Source organism: Eumetopias jubatus, unplaced genomic scaffold, assembly GCF_037043125.1.
Source record: "Eumetopias jubatus isolate StellerSeaLion01/CBP00866 unplaced genomic scaffold, mEumJub1_p1.0 scaffold_9, whole genome shotgun sequence".
Classification (NCBI taxonomy): Eukaryota; Metazoa; Chordata; class Mammalia; order Carnivora; family Otariidae; genus Eumetopias; species Eumetopias jubatus.
The window spans coordinates 61,277,990-61,299,650 of NW_028274815.1; the positions used below are offsets into that span (position 1 = coordinate 61,277,990).

The following is a 21,661-nucleotide window of genomic DNA, read 5'->3' on the forward strand; positions in this document are numbered from 1 at the left end:
TAATAATCACCTATTCAGTTCTTGCCTACTCTGGAGTAGCAGCAGGTGAACCTCAGTTAAATAAGTCTGGTTTAAAACATATGTTATTGCTGAAAATAGGCTTTTTAACCAGTTTATGTAACACTTTGCCTCTTCATAGCTCCCAAGGACTAAAGTGTGTGAAGATCCACAAAGCAGAACCAAACAAGTTCAGAATGCAAATTGATAAATGTAATTTATACAAATCAATTAGCAGAATATAAGTTGCAGGAAGGAAGGAAGGGAAGAAGGAAGGAGGGGAAGGAGGGAGAGAGGGAAAGAAACCAAAGTTTGAACTGTGTATTGAAATAATGTCTAATATATTTAGCTAAATGCCTAATTTAGAGGTAACCTCCTGGAAGAGTGCTTGTCCTTCTGGAGTTTCTTTTTGGTGGCCCCTGCAATTTAGCCAGTTGTTCTCTGGCTACGGAAGCTCTAGGTTTGGAGATTCCACATTGTTACGTGCCAACATCTCAGGAGGTAAGCTTAGTTTCACTGTTCTTCAGTCTGCTTTGATGTTGATACATGTGTCTCTCCTTCTATCTAACATTTATAGTGGGCCTACTCTCTGCATTGTTGGCATTGTGATGTTTTGAAGGGATTCTGAAAATATGGAATGTCCTTACCCTGAGGAACTTACTGTCTAAATCAGGATTTCTTAACCTCTGCACTATCAACATTTTGGGCCAGATAATTCTTTGTTGTTGGGGGCTGTCTTATGCTTTGTAGGATGTTTAACAGAATCCCTGGCCTCTGCCCACTAGATGCCAATGGCACCCCCTCCCTGCTCTGCCTCACCCTCAGTGTGACCACCAAAAATATCTCCAGACGTTGCCTGATGCCTCCTGGGGGCAAAATCACTTCGGTTGAGAACTGCTGGTCTAATCAGAGACAGGCACTCCTGACATAGAGCAATGTGTTAAGTACTTTAATGGATGCATGTTCAAAGGATTATGGGATGAGAAAGGAGGGAACAGGGGATGTTTGTGCTGTACCTTGAATGGTGCGAAAAGGTTCGCCAGGCACGGCACTGAGGAAAGGGCATTGCATGCAGAGGGAACAGTGTGCAAGGTGCAAAGGTATTACAGAGCATGGTGGGCTTGGGCAGCAGAAGGAGCTGGATGTGGCTGGTATGTGGGCTGAATGATGGGGTGGGAGGCCAGAAAGGAGACTGGTAAAGTAAGCCAGGACCAGGTGGAACGGGGCTCTGCAGGCAATGATACACTTGGACTTCACCGTTTTTTGACAGTGGAACCAATACAAATCTTCACACGTGGTCAAGCCTAGGGTTGGGTGGGGGGCAGTTGAGACACTGCTCATGCACTAACCAGCCAATCAAACCAAAACAAATTAAAGGGAGGTATGTGACTTATACTTGGCCTCCCTCTTCCTTGATCACTTCCCCAACTTTTTTTTTTAAAAGATTTTATTCATTTATTTGACAGAGAGACACAGCGGGAGAGGGAACACAAGCAGGGGGAGTAGGAGAGGGAGAAGCAGGCTTCCCGCTGAGCAGGGAGCCTGATGCGGGGCTCAATCCCAGGACCCTGGGATCGTGACCTGAGCCGAAGGCAGACGCTTGATGACAGAGCCACCCAGGTGCCCCGATCACCTCCCTAACCTTAAAGAGAAGTTAGAAGTCAAGTGAACTGAACATAGTCTCTGTCTTATTCATCATGTGTAAACCAAGATTTTTTCCTGGGAGCATAAGATTCTGAGTTACTGTGGAAAAGATAGTCATTTTCCATGTTATAGAGTTGTCACTGAGAAGGCGCTACATGTCTCTGTCCCCTTGTTGCATCCACGTTAGAGACATGACAGTTTCTCATCAGGGAATGTGGGTGGACGTGGACTGTGCCCCTTCCTGGTCAAGACTCTCTCATGTTCTTTTCTTCTTTCACCAACTACGGTCGGGAATGAAACTTCAAAGCATGGCAGAGGCAAATGACAGAAGGAGCCTGGGTCCTTGAATGATGGTGTGGGAGAGAGCTGCTCACAGACCAGAGCACTCCTCCAAGATCTTGTGTGAGCAAGAAACAAACTTCTGTTGCGTGAAGCCAGTGCATTTAGGGTTCATTTGCTCCTGCATCTAGCCTATCAAGTCAAACTCAGAGGCTGCATTTGCTAATCTGGTTCTAAAAGCACAGATGTGCACTCTGTTGCCAGTGCTAAAGACTGGACTCTGAGGCTGAACACCACATTTGAAATGGTGATGGCTCAGGTGATGTGGGGGGAGATGAGGTGCGGGCTTGATCTTCCTTTCCATTGCTTGCAAGAAGAGTCCCAGATGGTGGCTTCCCTCTGGACTTACACCTTTCCCTCCCCACCTCCTTTCACCCCCCACTATTCTCTGCATTCCCTTTCCCCCTGTTTACTAGCAGACCTCCCCATGAAAAGCTGGGAGAACCCAACCTTTGGTTTTATGCTAAGTCACCAGGCAGAGAGCTCTGTGGAGCTCCTTGGAAGATGTAAATGTCCAGTGCTTCTCTTTTCGTGGTCTGGGCCCTAGCACTCCAGGCAAGTCTGTTCCATTTGCAGATGTATCTCTAGCCCGTGGCATATAGTAGGTACTCAGTAAATAAATGTTCAGGGCACCTGGGTGGCTCAGTTGGCTAAGTGTCCAACTCTTGATTTTGGCTCAGGTCATGGCTCAGGGTTGTGGGATCGAGCGAGGCATGGGGCTCCCCACTCAGTGGGAAGTCTGCTTGAGATTCTTTCTCTCTCTCCCTCTGCCCCTTCCCCTGCTCTCTCTCTCAAATAAATAAATAAATAAATAAATAAATAAATAAATAAAATCTTAAATAAATAAATAAATGTTTAAAGGAAGAGGGAATGATTGAGTGACACTGCTTCTCCATGTCTTTTCTTTTCTATACTTCAAGTTGTCTGTCAGCTGTCTAAGAGAGCAGATTAAAATAATTTTGCCAGCACTCTTTTTAAAAGGGAGGGCTAAGTAGCCCTTTTATTTTTTTTAAGATTTTATTTTATTTTTTTAAAGAGTTTATTTATTTGTCAGAGAGAGAGAGAGAGAGCACAAACAGGGGGCGTGGCAGGCAGAGGGAGAAGCTGTGTTATCTGGTCCAGTTTGCTGCATCTAAGTAGTAGTTGCTTCTCATGCTCCTGAAAACAAGAGAGCTGCCTGGGGTGTGTGTGCGCATGTGTGTGTGCATGTACCTGCAGTATATGTACTGTAGGCCTGATATTAGACACAGGCCAGTGAGATTTTAGTGTTGGGGATCAGATGACTGGTTATGGGGAGTTGCAAGAGTATATGCACTGATAACTTTTACCTTTTGTCTCCTGGGGTAAATGACCTCTAGGATTTTATATGGAGCTTTGTATATACATATTAGTGACTGTTGGCAACAAGATGGCATGAAGAAAGGCATTGCTTTCTGAACCCCCATTCCCAAATGATCCTTTTTACCCAGTCTGCCTTACCTCTTTGCATACTGTTCATTAGAGGAGGAGTAGAAGGAGAAAGCAGGGGTGGTGGTGAAAAATAGAAGGCAAACTTGAGTATGCTTTTTCTTCTTTTCCTCTTTCTCCACCTTCAGCCATCATTAGCAGAAAAATGTTTTTAAAAGATCCCTTGATGGCATCCCCAAATGCGAAGGCTGACATTTTCTTAGCTGATGGCCTCCTTCGTGAAGGTATTTTGTGTCCTCCCAGCATGCCTGCTGGATCCCCGGTTTGCTGCAGTTGCTAAGGTAAATACTCTTTCCATTAAGCACCACAGCCCAGGAGTGGCCTAAAGCTCAAATAAATGACCAAGGAGCAAGTTAAACATTCCCTGGGGTGATTTTAACCTATGCAATGGCTTTTTGGGAAAATTGCTTATTTTTTCATGTTTTGGCCAGGCGGGTATCTCTTGTTCCCTTCTTTTTTCTTTCTTTCTCTCTTTCTTTTTTTTCCCCCTCAGCTGAGTACACCTTTTCTTTCATTTATTCATGCATTGGATGAAGGGTGGAAGCAGGATTAATAAATCACAGAGGACTGCCCTCCCCCCTCCTGTTACCCCCCATCTCCCATCTCAGCTCTGTATTTGTAAAGAAAGAGCAGAATACATGCATTATGTTAACTTTGGGGGGACCTGGGGCATGTAGCCAATTTGAAGAGGCCCTGCTTCCCTTTCCTGTGAAAATACCACAGCATAACAGGCACTGGAGAATGGTGTCCTTCTGGAAGATTCCTCTGACAGGAGGAGGATTCAAGGATCCTGGTCCTCAGTGACATTTCGAGAAATGTGTACCCAAAGCTTTACAGGATGGTTTAGTTTTGCTTGTTTTCCTTTGCCTCAAGAAGGATGTGTTCACAGGCCTCAGGGGGAAAAATAGTGTCCTGACAGTTGTCATGCTTCGTCATTTGATTAAGAGGCCATGGAGACAGCCTTATTTTATTTCAATCTTTTGTAGCTGAGGAGTGTGACTGCCTGGTAGAGAAAGCAGTGCTTGACCGAGTGAGGGAAATCAGGAGTGGACAGTGGCCTCTTGCTGCCTGCCAGATCTCCCAGGAAGAGAATGCTTCCCCGGAAGTCAACTCTCAGTTTTTGCCTGATTACTGCATTTGGGGATTTGCTACTTTGTGCAGCCTGCTTGACCTTCTGCTAGATGACACATTCCTGTGCCCCAGAATCCTGTCTGTTCTGTCCATATTCTTGTGTGTCCACTACATGTGAGATTCTTTTTTTTTTTTAAAGATTTTATTTATTTATTTATTTATTTATTTATTTATTTATTTATTTGAGAGACAGAGGGAGGGAGCACGGGAGCAGGGGTAGGGCAGAGGGAGAGGGTGAGAAAGAATCTCAAGCAGACTCCACACTCAGCGTGGAGCCTGATGTGGGACCCGATCCCACGACCCTGAGATCATGACCTGAGCTGATATCAAGAGTCTGATGCTCAACCAGTCACCCCTACACGTGAGATTCTTAGCAAACCACCTGAAAGCACCTCTCGTGACCACAGAGGTCAGGCTCTGAGGGGACTGAAGACCATGATCGTATTTCGCCAGGTAGGTGATGGTTTTCAAACCATGTTTCTCAGAGCTCCCAGGACAGGGAGGGTTCTAGGCTGTGGGTGGTTAGTTCTACATGGGCCAGTGTGATCTTTTTAAAAATGTGAATTGGATCATGTCAGTCCACTTATTGTACTTAGAAGAAAACTGTACCCTGAGTTTGGCAGCCAGACCCTGTATGTGGGGCTCTTCTCAAACTGCATCTCATGCCCCTTTCCCTGTGTGGAGCTGTGGGATGTTGGCCTCCTGCACAGTAATGGCCTCTGCCTGGAAGGCTCTTGCCCCTTGCTTCCCTGCATCCTTTGGGTTCCCCTTATATGTACTCTGAGAGGTCCTCCCTGACCCAGAGACTAAGTTGGTGACTCTGAGGTACACGTTCATAGAGCCCTGCACTTTTTTTCCATTGTGTGATGCTCAACTGAAATTACATATTTGGTATGATTATTTACTGTCAGTCTTCCACACTAAACTATAAGAGACACAGGGGTAAGGGCAAGTCTGTTGCATTTGCAGATGTATCTCTAGCCCATAGCATATAGTAGGTACTCAATAAATAAATGTTCAGGGTACCTGGGTGGCTCAGTTGGCTAAGTGTCCAACTCTTGATTTTGGCTCAGGTCATGGCTCAGGGTTGTGGGATCGAGCGAGGCATGGGGCTCCCCACTCAGTGGGAAGTCTGCTTGAGATTCTTTCTCTCTCTCCCTCTGCCCCTTCCCCTGCTCTCTCTCTCTCAAATAAATAAATAAAATCTTAAATAAATAAATAAATAAATGTTTAAAGGAAGAGGGAATGATTGAGTGACACTGCTTCTCCATGTCTTTTCTTTTCTATACTTCAAGTTGTCTGTCAGCTGTCTAAGAGAGCAGATTAAAATAATTTTGCCAGCACTCTTTTTAAAAGGGAGGGCTAAGTAGCCCTTTTATTTTTTTTAAGATTTTATTTTATTTTTTTAAAGAGTTTATTTATTTGTCAGAGAGAGAGAGAGAGAGAGAGAGAGCACAAACAGGGGGCGTGGCAGGCAGAGGGAGAAGCAGGCTCCCTGCTGAGCCCGATCAGGGACTTGATCCCAGGACCCTGGGACCATGACCTGAGTGAAGGCAGAAGCTTAACTGACTGAGCCATCCAGGCATTCCTTTTTTTTAAGATTTTATTTATTTATTAGAGAGCACAAGCAAGGGGAGTGGCAGGCTGAGGGAGAAGCAGGCTCCTCATTGAGCAGAGAGCCCGACGTGGGGCTCGATCCCAGGACCCTGGGATCACGACCTGAGCCAAAGGCAGATTCTTAACTGACTGAGCCACCCAGGCATACCTGAGTGGTCCTTTTAAAGCAATTGTTTAGGCAGCCCTCAAAGAGTATAGTCTTTATTTCCCTTCCTGGTGTGGGAAATTGGAGCTTCTTTTTTTTTTTTTTTTAATAATTTTTTATTGTTAGGGAAATTGGAGCTTCTAATTGGTATGCACAGGGTCTGGATCCTGGAGATCTTGGAAGTGACCTGGATGTCCTGGAGGCTGTCCAGGGCCTGGAACTAGATGAAGAGGCCCCACTGCCCTTTGCTGAGTCCTGAACTCCTTGTTCAAGCAACCCCTCTGCCAAACCACCTCGGGCTACAGGACTAGACTCTGGAGTAAGACTTGGATGGAGATATTAGAGAATAGTTCTGACACCCACCTCTTTTTTCTTCTGAAAAATCCCAGCTTTATGGCCCTTTCAGGAAATAGGGGGGGTGAAGGCCCAGAATGTAACTGGGGCAGGAGTAGGGGTGGGGGCGAGATGGAGGAGAATTCTTATGTTTTTCGTTCTTGACTCTAAGTCAGTCTGTTTTTGTACTTGTGTCTTTTAAGCTTTTCCACATGTGCCCCAAGGGCCCATCGGTGAGTGTGTTTTATAAACTGGAAAAATGAATAAAAATAAGACCCAGAAGGGAAACACCAGAAGGAGTGTGAAGAGAAAAGTGTTAGTTCCTTTGTACCTCCCAGCTAGGCCTGCCCTGCATTTGTGGGAGTCCCAGGATCAGGGTTATTTGGCTTTATGGGTAAAATGTGGAGTCTTCGCTTAGAGAAAGCCTCATCGGTTTTGTACTTGGCCTGCTCCGTTCAGCATTAATTAACTTTAGGAAAGTAAAGAGTGATCCTTTTTTATTTGGCTATCTGGCTCCACAAACCTCATTGGCTTCCTGTCCCATAGGTGTTGGATTGATGGGACTGCAAATGTGTAAAGTCTTGCACAGGAAGCCCCCCGGCACGGCCATTCAGAGGCTCTCACCTCCTGCTGGACCCCAAACGCAAGCAACCAGGAGGCCCAGACCCCGTCTCTCAGTTTGCACCTTAGGAAATAGTACCTGAAAGAAAACTACTTTCTTCTCCTAACACGCTTCGGCCAAAACAAGAGCCTGGGGAAGCGGCTACCTGGAAAATAAATTCTCCAAATTGCCTGAAAAATTAATCACAGCCAAAGCCCCAAATATTTTAAAAAGCAGCATATTTAGGAAGTTTGAAGAACTTTGAAATAACTCCAGCAGTTATTTTACCCCACCACAGTCTCTGTCTGTGACTCTAAACCCTGCTCGAGCAACTTTATCAGTAAAAACATTTTTGAGAATGTATGCTTCACATATGTTTGTTTATTTATACTTTATGTACACATACATTTTGTACTTACATGTTGCATATATTTAAAAACAAACTCCTAAATAAAATTTTAGCAATTGATATAAATGAAATAAATATTTTAAAATAACAATTTTAATCTCTCAACAATATGAAAACCTTTTTGTACTGAAGTATGTTATCAATAATCATATTTTTAGTGAGAGCAGTGGGGTTGGATAGGCTCATTATTTTTGAAAATCTTGGGATAATGTTCTGTGACATAGTGAATCAAAAGTCTGCTTCTAGATATGTTTTTTTCAATACCTGGGCTGTAATAACTAACAAAGTATAAGATATATAAGCCCAAATGAAAGATGAGAATTGGGGCTCTCATTTCTGAATCCCAGCCTCTGTGGAGGCATAAATTTTAATCTGTCATACTGTGCTAAAAGCAAACAAACGAGTGAGGGTGTTGTTACCAACTCCTCCTCGTATGGGATTCCCACCTTTTCCTAAAGACACTGTTGGTACCATATTTGACACTGATCCTCTCTCCCAGAGCAGCAATCTATCAAATATTAGTAAAGTTTATTTTCTTTATAATTGTGATAGGCAGAAGGTTCTCCAAAGGTGTCCTTGCTCTAGTTCCTGGAAACTGAAAACTTGTGACCTTACTTGGCAAAGGAGACTTTGAGATATGATTAAAGTTAAGAACCTTAAAATAGAGAGATTATCCTGGAATATCCAGGTGTGCCCCATCTAATACCATGAGACCTTAAAAGCAGGGAACTTTCTCTGGCTGGGGTCACAGGCATGTGGCAAAGGGGAGGTCAGAGCGATTTGGAGTGTGAGAACAAGTCAGCCCACTGTTTTGAGAGGAGTCACCATGGAAAGAGTGACTAGCAATGCCGGCAGCCTCTAGGAGCAAAGACTGGCCCGCAGCTGACAGCCAACAAGGAAACAGTGACATCAGTCCTATAGCCACAAGGAACTAAATTCTGCCAACCACCTGAATACCTTGGAAGAGGATCCTGCCCCAGGGTCTTCAGTAAGGAATGTGGCCTTGCCCACACCTTGATTTTGGCCTTGTGAGACACTAAACAGAGGACCCAATCAAGTCCAACTGGACTTTCAACCTCCAGAAACTGAGATAATACGTTTGTGTTGTTTTAAGCTGGTAGGTTTGTGGCAATTTGTTATGTAGCAATAGACAACTAATGTAATTATATATTAGAAAAACTGTAACTAGAAGTTCTCATCTTTTCTTCCCACACCCCAGTGGTTCATCTTGTGCTCCTCTTGGGGTGTGGGGACACCATTTGGAAACTACTACCTTCCAGAATTGTAGCCCCCATGTGGGAAAAGACACAGAGAACACTTCTAGGTTGTATTTCTGAGCCATTCCCAACAAACCTAGAGAGAAGAGATGTCCTGCCCAAGTGCCAAGCAGCATGACAGTAAATTATGGATATAACATCTTTAACAATTTTCACCAACTCTCCAATTGTCCACCCATCAGCTCCGTCTATCCTTTCTGTCCTCACAGCAATGAGAGGGAAGTAGTGATGAGGCCCAGAATCCCAGCCGTCATGGTACCTGTGGCTGAAGATTCCATTTTAAATGGAATGCCCTTCTTGCTTATGGCCTGATCTCATCCTTTCAGGTTTTGTAGCTGGTTATACTCTTGATGTTCACATGGCAATCTTTTACTGTTAGCATAACAGATGTGATGATGACACAAGTCTGCAGGACTCTTTCCTACTTACAGCGACTCAGTGTAGGCTCTCTCTGATATTTACAACAGTGGGTGAGTGAGGGCACAATCCTCAGATAAGCGGAAGCTCAGAGAGGGTGAGTGACCTGCCCAAGCTAACAAGGCCAATAAGCCACGGAGTCTACGTTGTCGGGGAACCTGGCTCCCACAGGGGTCTGGGAGGAGGCAGCAAGGGTCAGGGCTTACAGCACCAGGATAGTGGGGAAGAGAGAGTATTGACACATGGGGCAATGAACATCCCTCGGCCAGGACTGTGTGGCTGTGTTCTGGTGAGTGGAGGAGCCCGCAGCACCAGGCCTCACTCAGCCCAAATGTGCCTTGCTCATTTTTACCGTGGTAAACCTGCTTATTCCAATCTGTCTGTTTGGGATCCCCTCCTGCTTTCTCTCAGCTTCTCAATCCTTCAAAAATGCCTCCATGAAATGCCTCTCCTAGGCTTTCCCTAACCTTTCTTTATTACCTTGAATTCCCATTGTGTTAATTGTTCAAAAGATTCTGACACTTACCATGTGCTGCTTTGTATTACTATTAAAAAAAACAGCGGCTGTCTGGCTGTCTTGACCTCTAAGGTGGACTTTCTGCGTCATGCTTTATACGTTGTTGTGGCCCTACTGTACCTGTCACAGCGGCACATGCGAAAGGGGCTTAATAAATATGTATATGTTGAATGAATGAATGAAGAGGTGCTATTGAATTTCTTCTTCTCTATCTCCGATTTCATGTCTTAACCATGGTTTCCCCCTTTAAAAACAATAATTGTCTGACTTATGTATAGGTTAAAGTGGGAGATCTAAGACTGCCGTCCTAGCTGGATGAATAATAGTATACCCATTTCTGCCTGAAGCACAGATGCTAAATCAGTTTAAAGGCACTGCATGAGAAGGCCAAGCTGGCTTGCAATGGGCTCAGCCTTGGAAAGAGCCACAACACAAACACACCAGTTTCCGTGTTGTGTCTGATTTCGGGCAGCAGCTTTGTCCATCCTCCCCTCACCCACAACCAGGACCAGAGTGTGGAATGTGCTACTCAAAGACTGGCTCTCAAATAGAGCTACCCTATGACCCAGCAATTGCACTACTAGGTATTTATCCAAAGGATTCAAAAATACTGATTGGAAGGGGCACATGCACCCTGATATTTATAGCAGCATTATCAACAATAGCCAAATTATGGAAAAAGCCCAAATGTCCATCAACTGATGAATGGATAAAGAAGATGTGGTATAGATATACAACAGAATATTACTTAGCCATAAAAAAGAACAAAATCTTGCCATTTGCAATGAGGTGGATAGAGCTAAAGTATATTATGCTAAGTGAAATAAGTTAGAGAAAGACAAATACCATATGATTTCACTCATATGTGGAATTTAAGAAGCAAAACAGGTGAACATAGGGGAAGGAAGAAGAAAAAATAGAGGGAGGCAAACCATAAGAGACTCTTAACTGTAGAGAACAAACTAAGGGTTGCTGGAGGGGAGGAGGAGGGCAGGGGATGGGCTAAATGGGTGATGGACGTTAAGAAGGGCACGTGCTTTGAGCACTGGATATTATATGTAAGTGATGATTCACTAAATTCTACTCCTGAAACCAATATTACACTGTATGTTAACTAACTAGAATTCAAATAAAAACTTGAAAAAAAAAAAAAAAACCTGGCTCTCAGCCTTGGCTCCCAGCAGAACTCTCTGAAGGTCCAATCTAGCAGGGTGATGGTAGCATTGACCACTTGAGACCTGCAAATAGAGGCTACTGGAGACTCCCTTTGGGTGATGAGGCTGCCAGTGTTGTATTTGGCTTCTGAATGCCCTGACCTCACCTCTGGCTTGGCTCCGTCAACTCTCAGGGTTCCACCAAACAGGCTGAGTTAACACCCCCTCCAGGTAGCTCTTGCCCTTCTCATTGGGATTGGCCCTTCCTTGACTCCCATTGCCCAGCAAGCCAAGCCACATACTTCTGCCTGGCATTCAGAGCCCACCAAAAGAGCTTTGCAAATTTTCTCTCTCTCCTTTCCCACACAGCTCCTGAGCTCCTGAGCTCCTGCCAGCCTGGTCTGGATTTCCCCTGCACACCACGCCACACCTGACACTGAGCCTATGTCATCACCTTCATGCAAGCATCCACATTCCCTGTATCCCTTCTAACTTCAAGCCCCACATTGCTGAGTACCCTAACCTAGCTGGCAGATTCCCTCCTTGGTTGCCTGTACATCCCATTATTTGTCCCACACATTTTGCCCATAATAGTTTTGAATTAAATTTAAAAGTATTTATTTTAAAGCACTTTTTAAAAACACTTAAAATTATTAATAAATCCTCTGCCTGGTTCTTTTTTTTTTTAAAGATTTTATTTATTTATTTGAGAGAGAGAATGAGATAGAGCATGAGAGAGGGGAGGGTCAGAGGGAGAAGCGGACTCCCCGCTGAGCAGGGAGCCCGATGCGGGACTCGATCCTGGGACTCCAGGATCATGACCTGAGCTGAAGGCAGTTGCTTAACCAACTGAGCCACCCAGGCGCCCCCTCTGCCTGGTTCTTAAGGGGGATCCAGAGGAATCCTCTGAAGCCAGAGGGACATGGGCCACCAGTGTCAGGCTTAGTGCTGAGTTCTTTACGATTCTGGCATTAGATGATCAAAAAATACCCCATGCCTGGGCAGTTCTACTTGGAGGAGCAATCCTAGAGAAGGAACTCTGGTGCCTGTGCACAAGGAGGTATATGTGGGGGTGCTTTTTCCAGCTTTGTAGCTGTAAAACAACAGAACCATCGGAATGTCCATCAAGATAAGTTGTGGTAAATTAATCTAGTGAAATCCTATACAGCAGTTAAAATGAATAGTTACAGGTAACAACTCAGATAAATAGCAAACATAGTGTTAAAAAAGTCATCAGTTGTAGAAGCAAGTGTACCATAGAGTACCATTTATATGAAATTTTGAGACACACCACACAGTAGTCTATATGGATATGCACATATGGAACTGCAGCATTAAAATACGTGTGGGAATGATATAATGCCAGGGATTGACTGGCAAATACACCCACTGGCCCAGTCCAGCCTGCCACCTTCTTTTGTATGGCCTGTGAATGAAGAAAGGTTTTTACAGTTTTAAGTAGTTGGTAAGAGTTATAAGTCAAGGGGCGCCTGGGTGGCTCGGTGGTTAAGCGTCTGCCTTTGGCTCAGGTCATGATCCCAGGGTCCTGGGATCAAGCCCTGCATCGGGCTCCCTGCTCAGCGCAGAGCCTGCTTCTCCCTCTCCCACTCCCCCTGCTGTGTTCCTGCTCTCACTATCTCTCTGTCAAATACAATCTTTAAAAAAAAATAAAAAAAAAAGTTATAGGTCAATTATATCTTAATAAACCTGGGAAAAAAGAAGTAGTTGATAAGAAAAAATCAAAAGAACAATATTTTGGGGTGCCTGGGTGGCTCAGTTGGTTAAGCGACTGCCTTCGGCTCAGGTCATGATCCTGGAGTCCCAGGATCGAGTCCTGCATCGGGCTCCCTGCTCAGCAGGGAGTCTGCTTCTCCCTCTGACCCTCCCCCCTCATGTGCTCTCTCTCTCTCACTCTCTCTCTCAAATAAATAAATAAAATCTTAAAAAAAAGAACAATATTTCATGACACCTGAGAATTATGTGAAATTCAAGTTTCAGTGTCTGTAAATAAAACTGATTGGAACACTGGACATGCATTTGTTTGTGTCTTGTCTGTGGCTGCCTTGGTGCTCCAAGGGCATGGCTGAATACTTATGACAGGGACCCTGGAGCCCACAATGTTGAAGATATGTAATATCTGGCCCTTTATGGAAAAACTTGACCAACTTTTGTTCTATATTAAATTCAGGGGACTGCTTACCTCTGGGAAGGGGAAAGGAGGAATGGATGGAGTGGGGTACAAGTGGGGTGTCAGTGATTATATTTTATCTTTTAAACTGCTGATGGGTTATATATTATTACTTATATTTTCCATGTTGAAAATAGTTCATAATGTTAAAAGAGATAAAATACTCCCCCCTCCCACTGCCGCCAAAGAAAATTCCCTTTAATAAGTATTATTACTGTTCCTCGTTCACAGATGAGGAAGCAAGGTTTGGAGCTGGCATAGACAGTGAACGCTGGAAGAGGAGTAAACCCAGGACTGTCTGTCCTGAAGCCTCCAAGGCACTGATCTGTGCTGCCTGCTGGGGCCCGCAGGCCGGCCGGAGGAGAGACTTCATGTGGGACTGCTCTGGAGCGAACGTTTGCCCCTAGAGGACAGTTGTTTTGCGAAACGCACGTTACTGGCATCTTCTGTGGGTGAAATGGGTAAGATGGACAGGCCGCCGTCTGGGTTGTCACCTGTGACCGATTGCCTAGATGGTCATAACATCCTCCTGGGCTTTCCCCGAGCTGTCTATTTCTCCAAGGTCATTCCCATAGATTCACTCGGGAACCCTGGGAGGAAACAAGGCAGTTGTTATAGCCTGCGTTGTGGAGATAGTGAGACAGAGGTTCTGAGTGGCTGGTCAGTTCTTTAATATCCCCAAGGGCTCAGTCACGGAAGCCTGACTTCCAACCTCTGTGGTCACCCAGCTGAGTGCCCTTGGACAGGTCCCGCCTTCCCTCCAAGCCTCAGGAGCCACATCTGTAAGACAGAGACAATAATTAGTTCCTACTGCATGGGCCTGTTGTGAGGCTTAAATGAAATCAAGCATGTCACGTGCTCAGCACTGTTTCTGGAATGTGAGACTCCCTATATGCCACCTATTGCATCGCTGTTGTTTTATTATTACTCAAAGACCATTCTAGAATTCCTCCCCACAGAGCCGTTTATCTTTGTCGACTTGATCGAGTTTGGGATGATTCATCCTGGACATCGCTCTGGTGGTCGTTAATGCTACGTGATTCCCAGCGTAAATATAAGGAAACTGAGTCTCAGAGAGCAACTGCTGTGTCTTTGCTTTGTGTGTGGGAATGAGTGCCCCATGTTCCGGGCACTGGGACCTACCTGCTTTTCTTGTGTGAGCATCACAACCCAGAGTGTCCCAACAGGGCAGCACAGCCATTACAAAGCAGTTACAGGATGTTTATCGAAGCAGGACATGGTTTCCTCTCACGTGGTACACAATTTGTGGCAGTTATTCTTCTTTGAAGGAGGGTTATTTTTTTTCCCCTGGTGAGGAACTTATAGCAAAGATGGGCAGAGAGAGGCACTGGAGTGAAGGGTTAATGGTGGGTGTGGGGGAAGTGGGATGGGATTGGTATCGTTTGAAGGCTGACAGGCAAGACCAAGGGGGTGGCAAAGAGACGCAGGGAGGGACAGAGGGATGAAGTACTTACTTGCTGTGCTCAACTGGTCTAAGAGTTTGTGTTGTCTGGTAGTCAGTGGTCAAATGGAGCAAGGAGCTTGTTATTCAAAAGCAGTGGCTGCAGGTTCTTCAAAGGGGCTTGACCAACTAAGGCAAATGCCTTGGCTGGGATTTGTAGGCAGGCCTCTTTAGGTTGCAAGTGGCAGAAACTCAGCTCAAACTAGTAATAAACAAAAAAGGGAAATTACTTGCTCTTGTAACTAGGGATGCAGGTGCGGCTGGATCTGGGGGCTTCACCAGGTTGTGAGTTCTGTTCTGCTCTCCGTCTCTCAAGATAGTTCCCTGAGGTAGGCAACCCTCAAACTCACAAGCTATCAGCTGACATGGGGAGAAACAGTCTTTCTATGTGATGCCAGCAGACTCTACTGGAGAGGGTCTGGCTGACCTGGCCTGGGTCACTGAAATATCTCCTTTGTGTTAGGAAAGGAGATATTTACTATAAGTATAGGGCAACATGAACTTCATGCCCTTTCTGCCACCTTGCTATGAAAAAGACGATGATTTTGGTGGTAAGCACATTCCTTCTTAATTTGTCTCAACATCCGCTGCACAAACAGGAAAATTCAAATGTGCATGTACTTTTTAGCTGTTTTTAAAGGAAGGAATGAGTAGAATCTGTAAAACTGGAATCTTAGAACAAGAAAACCTACTGTGTTCCGTGTAAGGTATACTTAAGTTACCTCACTCCTTGAGGCCTCCTTGCTCTGCTCTCCTCTTTTGGCCTGAGTTGGGGATGAGTTCTAACTTTAGTTTTGCTTATAAATGTAGACAAAGTCTGACCTCCCACCCCCAGTACATCAGAGCTGTGCCCACAGGGACCTAGAAAATGTATGGCTTTCCCTAGAGCCCCAACCCAAGGTCCCTGGAGACCGACTGGCTCTCTGGACCCTGGGAAGGGATCCAACTTCATTTTGTGGTGTGGACGGGCTGCTCCAGGGAAAAGCTCTGGTCCTCCTATAGTAAATCCTCTCTCTTCTTTCCTTCTCCTTCGATAGGGGATAGAGCTGGTCCTTTGCATGAATGTGAAAGATTCTAAATATGGGTTCCAAGAATTTGCTTTTGGAGGTTTTTAGTTATGGAGCAGAGTCTATACATGTGGCTCAAGTCTGCTGACTGCCCTATTTTGGAGGTCCCAGGATCAACAGGTAAGTCCATTCATTTTCTGGAACAATGTCTTGTAGAATCTTCACAAATTTTGCTTTGAGGCTGCTGGAAAGTTCCTTTGTGTCCTTCATTTGCAGCTGGCTGGAAGGTTTATCTCCCCACAACTGGCATGTCCACCTGGAGCCACCTTGGAGTAAGTTAGAAGTATTTACTTTTTATAGGGCAGCCTTGAGTCTCATCTCCTGAGTGATGGCTAACACAGCTCTTTTCTTTCCCAAAAAGCTGTTTGTGGAGCCCCAGCTCTTCCACGGTGGCCGAGAGGACTCTTCATCCTCAGCCTGCCCGTCCTTTCCTCTTCTCCCTCTTGCCTGTGCAAATCCTTTCCATTCCTTTTTTTTTTTAATTTTATTTATTTATTAGAGAGAGAGAGAGCATGAGCAGGGGGAGGGGCAGAGGGAGAAGTAGACTCTCCGCTGAGCAGGGAGCCCGATGTGGGGCTTGATCCTGGACTCCGGGATCATGACCAGAGCCAAAGGCAGACGCTTAACCAACTGAGCCACCCAGGCACCCCCAGTCCTGTCCATTCTTTACTGCTTTATTTCAGATCTTCATAATCTGAACTTCAAAATCATTTCTGATCTGTGCTGCCTCTTATCTTCCAGGGCTGTTCTCTATTTACGTGGGCCCCCTGTGTGTTTTTACTACTGTGCTAAGCTATGGGATGGCAGGGGTCATGGCTTTCCCTTTTCCCACCTCCCCACATCCTGAACTCACCTTAATGTTGGGCACATAGTAGGAGCTGAGGAAGTACTTGTTGACTGAGATTTAAAAAAAAAATGCAACAGAACTCTTCATTCAAATAGAATCTAAAGTGGAAACTGAAATGTGTAAAAAGAACAAGTGGAAATGTTCTGATGGAATGAGAAGCCTGGAGTTCCACCAACTTGACCCTCTCCCTATCTTATTACTGACCCCTCCCCAGACCCCTCCCCACTCCAGCTGCCAAGCAGCGCTATGGATGTCTTGGGGACTGGCCTGTAGCTGTGCTCACTACACATCTATTGATTTGCTTGATTGATGTTGATATTCATGGCACATAGCTTCTGTGGCTTGACTTGCTGGCATGAGTTCTCACTGTGCTGAATGCTTTAGCTTTTATTTCCTCCTTTAAGACTCAGAAGGGTACACGAGGGCCTTTTAACCTCTTGGAACTGCTGTTTTCTCCTGTCCCCACAAGCCACATTTTTGGGACTTTTGTGTCTCTATCAGCTAGATGCTTCCAGTTTATGGAACTATGACATCACTTTAGTTGGTGGAGGACTACAAGAAGGACATACAGGGACACAGGGAGGTGAGGAAGAACAGAAAATCTGAGCAGTCACAGAGCAGCCTTCACTGAGGACCAGGACATGATCATGGCCATATGAGAATGTAACCTAATGAATGAAATCTCATGTTCCATAATCACACTGCCCAGTGAAAATTCCAACTCTGCTAATTTAACAGCTGTGCTGATTCCTTAGCTTCATTTTCCCTATCTGCAGAATGATGATAATAATGGTACTGACTGCGTAGGGTCCTTGTGAAGATTCACTGATACCACATGTATAATAGCCTAACACTGCCAGGCACAAAGTTGTGCTCAGCACGTATGGTTGCTGTTGATAGTGACTCTATGGACCATGTTGTTATTAATACTTGTTATTAACAGGGATTCTACCCCTCTGAGGTAGATATCCATTATTGTCCACTCCAGTGTTGGGTAGTTGGAGCGATTCAATTACTTTTTTCTCTTCTCCTGCATCACCATTACTTGCAGATGATGGTTCCTCATGTCTCACAGGCACATGTCCAAGAGAATATCTATTGGCTCTGCCAGATATGGCACAGTTTTTATACTAGGCCACTTCATTGGCCCTCCTGGCTATCTATCAATGAATACCTTGCTCTGTCAGTAATGGCCAAAACAACCCATGACAGGCAACCCCCTCAGGCTGTGGGCAAGAAGGCACCCTGCAAAGCCTGTCCAGCATGACACTCAGGAGGACCCAGTTGCCCATCAGGAGCCCTACCTGGGTTATATGAAGGCACTTGTGCTCTGCCGGTGAGGACGCCATTTCCATCTCACACAATAAGCATCCCTCCTTGCCTCTATTGGGCTTCCACTTTCACTTTTCCTCTCACATGTTCTCAGCCTAAAGTGAAAATAAAATATCTATATTAGAGGCTAGAAATGTTGGGTCCCAAAGCAATTTCTTCAGAGAGAGGGTCCCCTTATAGCAATGTCTCTGGACTAAGGAGATGAGGATGGAGGGGTGATTTTGGCACATTTCCTAGGGTGCCCCCATTCTCTTAACTGAATGTTCTTCCCCTAGATGTTCCCTCAGTCACTGAAGTGGGAATTGTAGGTAAAAGGGGTGGGTGGCATAACTTTGAAAATCTGCGAGCTCTCTGAAAACATGCCCTAGTGAATGAGCAGGGAGTTTTCTAGACCTGGCTTCTTGGAGACCCTTTTGGGAGTTGCCTCTAGGTAATATGCTCTTAGGTTCTTGGTACATTTTAGTTGAAGCTTCAGAATCTCCTCTCTTTTATTCCTTCAGCGAAGTCCCAGCCTGTTGACCTTTGGGTCCCAGTGCTGAGCCCAGCTCTGGATTTATCTACCTCACTGGGGCCAAATGCCTGACTTGTTAGCCATGCTGAATGGTTTTATTTATTTTCGTTGTGCATTTTTATCATTTTTGTTCATGTGTCTGGAGGCTTTCCTTAGAAAATGATGGATGCGTTTTCATAAATCAAAAAATAAATGAGAAAGAATATAAAGGCAAGAAATAGACCCAACCCTGGAATTTGCCTCTCTAGGTCGGAAGGATCTGCTAGCTATTTCCCAGTGAGAATGCACTTTTAATTTTACAGGGTCGGATCCTGACTTATTTCAGAGTCCAGTTTTCAGAGTATTTCCTAATAAGAATGCCGATAATAATGATACGATAATTCCAACTGTGCCTACTACAATGCTAAGTGCTTTACATACATGATCACATTTAACTTTCACAACTACCCTGTGAGCTAGGTTCTGTTATCCCCATTATACATATGAGTAAAGAGAGGTTCAAGTGGCTTTGTTATTTAACCAAGATCCCATGGTTGTTAAGGAGTGGGATTAAAACGCAGGTTTCCCTGATACAGACCTCATGCTCTAAAGTGCTACATTGAACTCCTTTTTAGTGCTTGCTGGATATACTGAAGTGTTGTGGGTTGTGGCTTCTCCTGCCAGCTCTGCTGAAAGGCAGGTGGCTGGGAGTGATATGGCATTTCCCAGCTGGAGGAACTTATGGAGCGAATCTGGTCTCATTGGCTCTGTTCACAGAGTCCCCCTGAGCCAGAACACCAACCTTGCTGGGTGGCACATTGGCAGACTTCCCCACAACTGTTTCCCCATGACACCTTGGACAGTGTCACTGTCACCACCAGCAGAAATACCCCCCCACCCCCACTTCCTCTGAGAGAGAACCAAGTTCCCTTCTTCCCAGGGTGTCCTTTAGGACCTAGTGGGAGGTCTGATACAAACCAGAAGGCAACTGGTAAGAGTCCACATGCTTACTGTATTAGTTACAAGTCCTTTGGTTGTTAAGTCACAGAATTACCATTGGGATCAGTTTAAGAAGAAAGGAGGTATGGCATATTGATTGGTTCACGTGACCCAAGCAGAAGATGGTTCTTCTTCCTCTTGGGGAAGGATCCTGATTTCCCTGCTTAGTCCTATGCCAATCCTTGAATCAATCAGATGGATGGGGAAACTGATTGGCTCAGTCCCGGTCATGAGCTCATTTCTCTGGCAGGAGGATGAATAACTATGATGAGCTGCTGGAACCCAATCTGGATGGAGGAGGCTGACAATAAAGGGGATTGCTCTTCTTGCAGACAATTAGGTAAATGTCCAGGACGTTTTCTATTGCTTTTCTTCTATTCCATGCCTCCCTTCTTTGTCTGGGCTACAATATGTCCAGCCCAAGTAAAGTTGTGGCATAAATCTCTGGTGAATTTGTTTTTAACAATCCCATTTCTTGTTTCCCTACCCAGAATGATCCTGAGTACCCCATCCCACTGGGTTGTCTTTTGCGGTAGGTGTCCATATTCTGTCTCAGGGCTTCTCAGGTCAGACCCTGTTCTTGGCTCAGGCTTGGAGATCTCAAGTGGTGTCATTAGAAACTATACAGGATTGGAGAGGGAATTAAGCCCATAGGGTTTCTAACTCTATGGCCAAGTTTGGAATTTTCCATTCAGCAGAACTATACCTCTGTGAACATGTGGTAGAACCTGAATTCTGTCGTGATTCTGTGTTCTTTTTTTTTTTTTTTTTTAGAGTTGGGGGGAGGGGGCAGTGGGAGAGGGAGAGAGAGAATCTTAAGCAGGCTCCACACCCAACATGGAGCTGGACGCAGGGCTTGATCTCACAACCCTGAGATCATGACCTGAGTCGAAATCAAAAGTCAGATGCTTAACTGACTGAGCCATCCAGGTGCCCCATGATTCCATGTTCTTTTTTCAACGTTTGAAGAGCAACAACATCTGTAGTTTTGCAAAAGTTCTTTCACAATTTTATGAGTGTGTGTAAAAGGCTAATTAGCACAACCACTGGCCATTTCTTCATCTGTGTGGTACCACCAGGCCCAGGAGTATATCACCCCTTATGAGCCCCAGACAATGAGACAAGGCAGACAACCACCTTGACAGGACTTGGCATTAGGAATTTCAAGACCCTGCCTTCGAGCTTTGGCGAGCAAGGATGACGTTTTGGGGACTTTCTAAGCAAAGTACGTATTTTTTTTAAGCAAAATATTTTTAAAAGCACCTTAAAAGAGAAAACCAGGAAACTTTGAGTAGCTATCATGAACCTTTAGGGTAAATGATTCTCTCACTGTTTCCTACCCGGTGACACTGTCACACAATAATGTATCAGCTGCTCTGCTCCACCCAAGAAGCAGTTTAGAGCCTTGGTCAAATCCCCTCTTGTATTGTTCCAGTTTGTTTTTCATGGTTGATCTTATCTCTCCAAAGGTGTCATAAGCTCTCTGAGGACGGGAAGTCTATCTACTATTTGACTCACCAGGCATATGGTAGTTCTTGATAAGTCTTCCTTGGCTGAGGAGTAGTAGTTGTGTGTGTATTGGGGTTGGGATAGGGGTATGTATTAGTTCACTGAGGCTGCCATAACAAAGTACCACAGACTGGGTGGCTCAAACAACAGAAATTTATTTTCTCACAGTTCTGGAGGCTGGAGGTCCTGTATTAAGGTGCTGCCAGAATTGACTTCTGCTGAGGTCTCTTTTCCTGGCTTGTAGACAGCCACTTTCTCATGGTGTCCTCACATGGCCTCTTCTCTCTATGTGCATGGAAAGAGGTCTCTGGTCTTGCTCTTCTCATATGGACATCAGTAGTATCAGATTAGGGCCCCCCACCTTTGTGACCAAACTGAACCTTAGTTACCTTCCTAAAGGCCCTATCTCCAAATACAGTCACACTGGGGGCTAGCACTTCCACATGACAATTCAGTCCATAACAGGGTGGCAACTACAAGCAAGTTCTCTGAGATTCCTGTAGACCTAATCTGCTGGGGATATTTAAATCGTATGTATAGATGTTTTAATTTGGGGGCGTGCTGTTTCCTAACCGTGCAGATTTCCAACTACTCTTCCCCTGTCATTGCCAGGTCAATGCGAGCTCTGAACTGTGTGTTGAAAATGTGACTGCTCTCCAGCACAGTCATGTATTTACATGGGACAGAGTTGAGGTCAGACAGTTCTGGCAGTTATTCAA

At 45.0% G+C, this 21,661-nt stretch overlaps 1 long non-coding RNA gene across 1 annotated transcript; it reads left to right on the top strand.

Annotated features, from left to right (window-relative positions):
• Positions 1-322: 322 nt before the first annotated feature.
• LOC114198288 (uncharacterized) lies at positions 323-19,767 on the top strand. Its single transcript, XR_003607080.1, has 5 exons — positions 323-498; positions 3,576-3,728; positions 13,468-13,697; positions 15,736-15,885; positions 19,684-19,767. It is a non-coding gene; the product is annotated as an uncharacterized LOC114198288 (long non-coding RNA).
• The last annotated feature ends 1,894 nt before the right edge of the window (positions 19,768-21,661 follow it).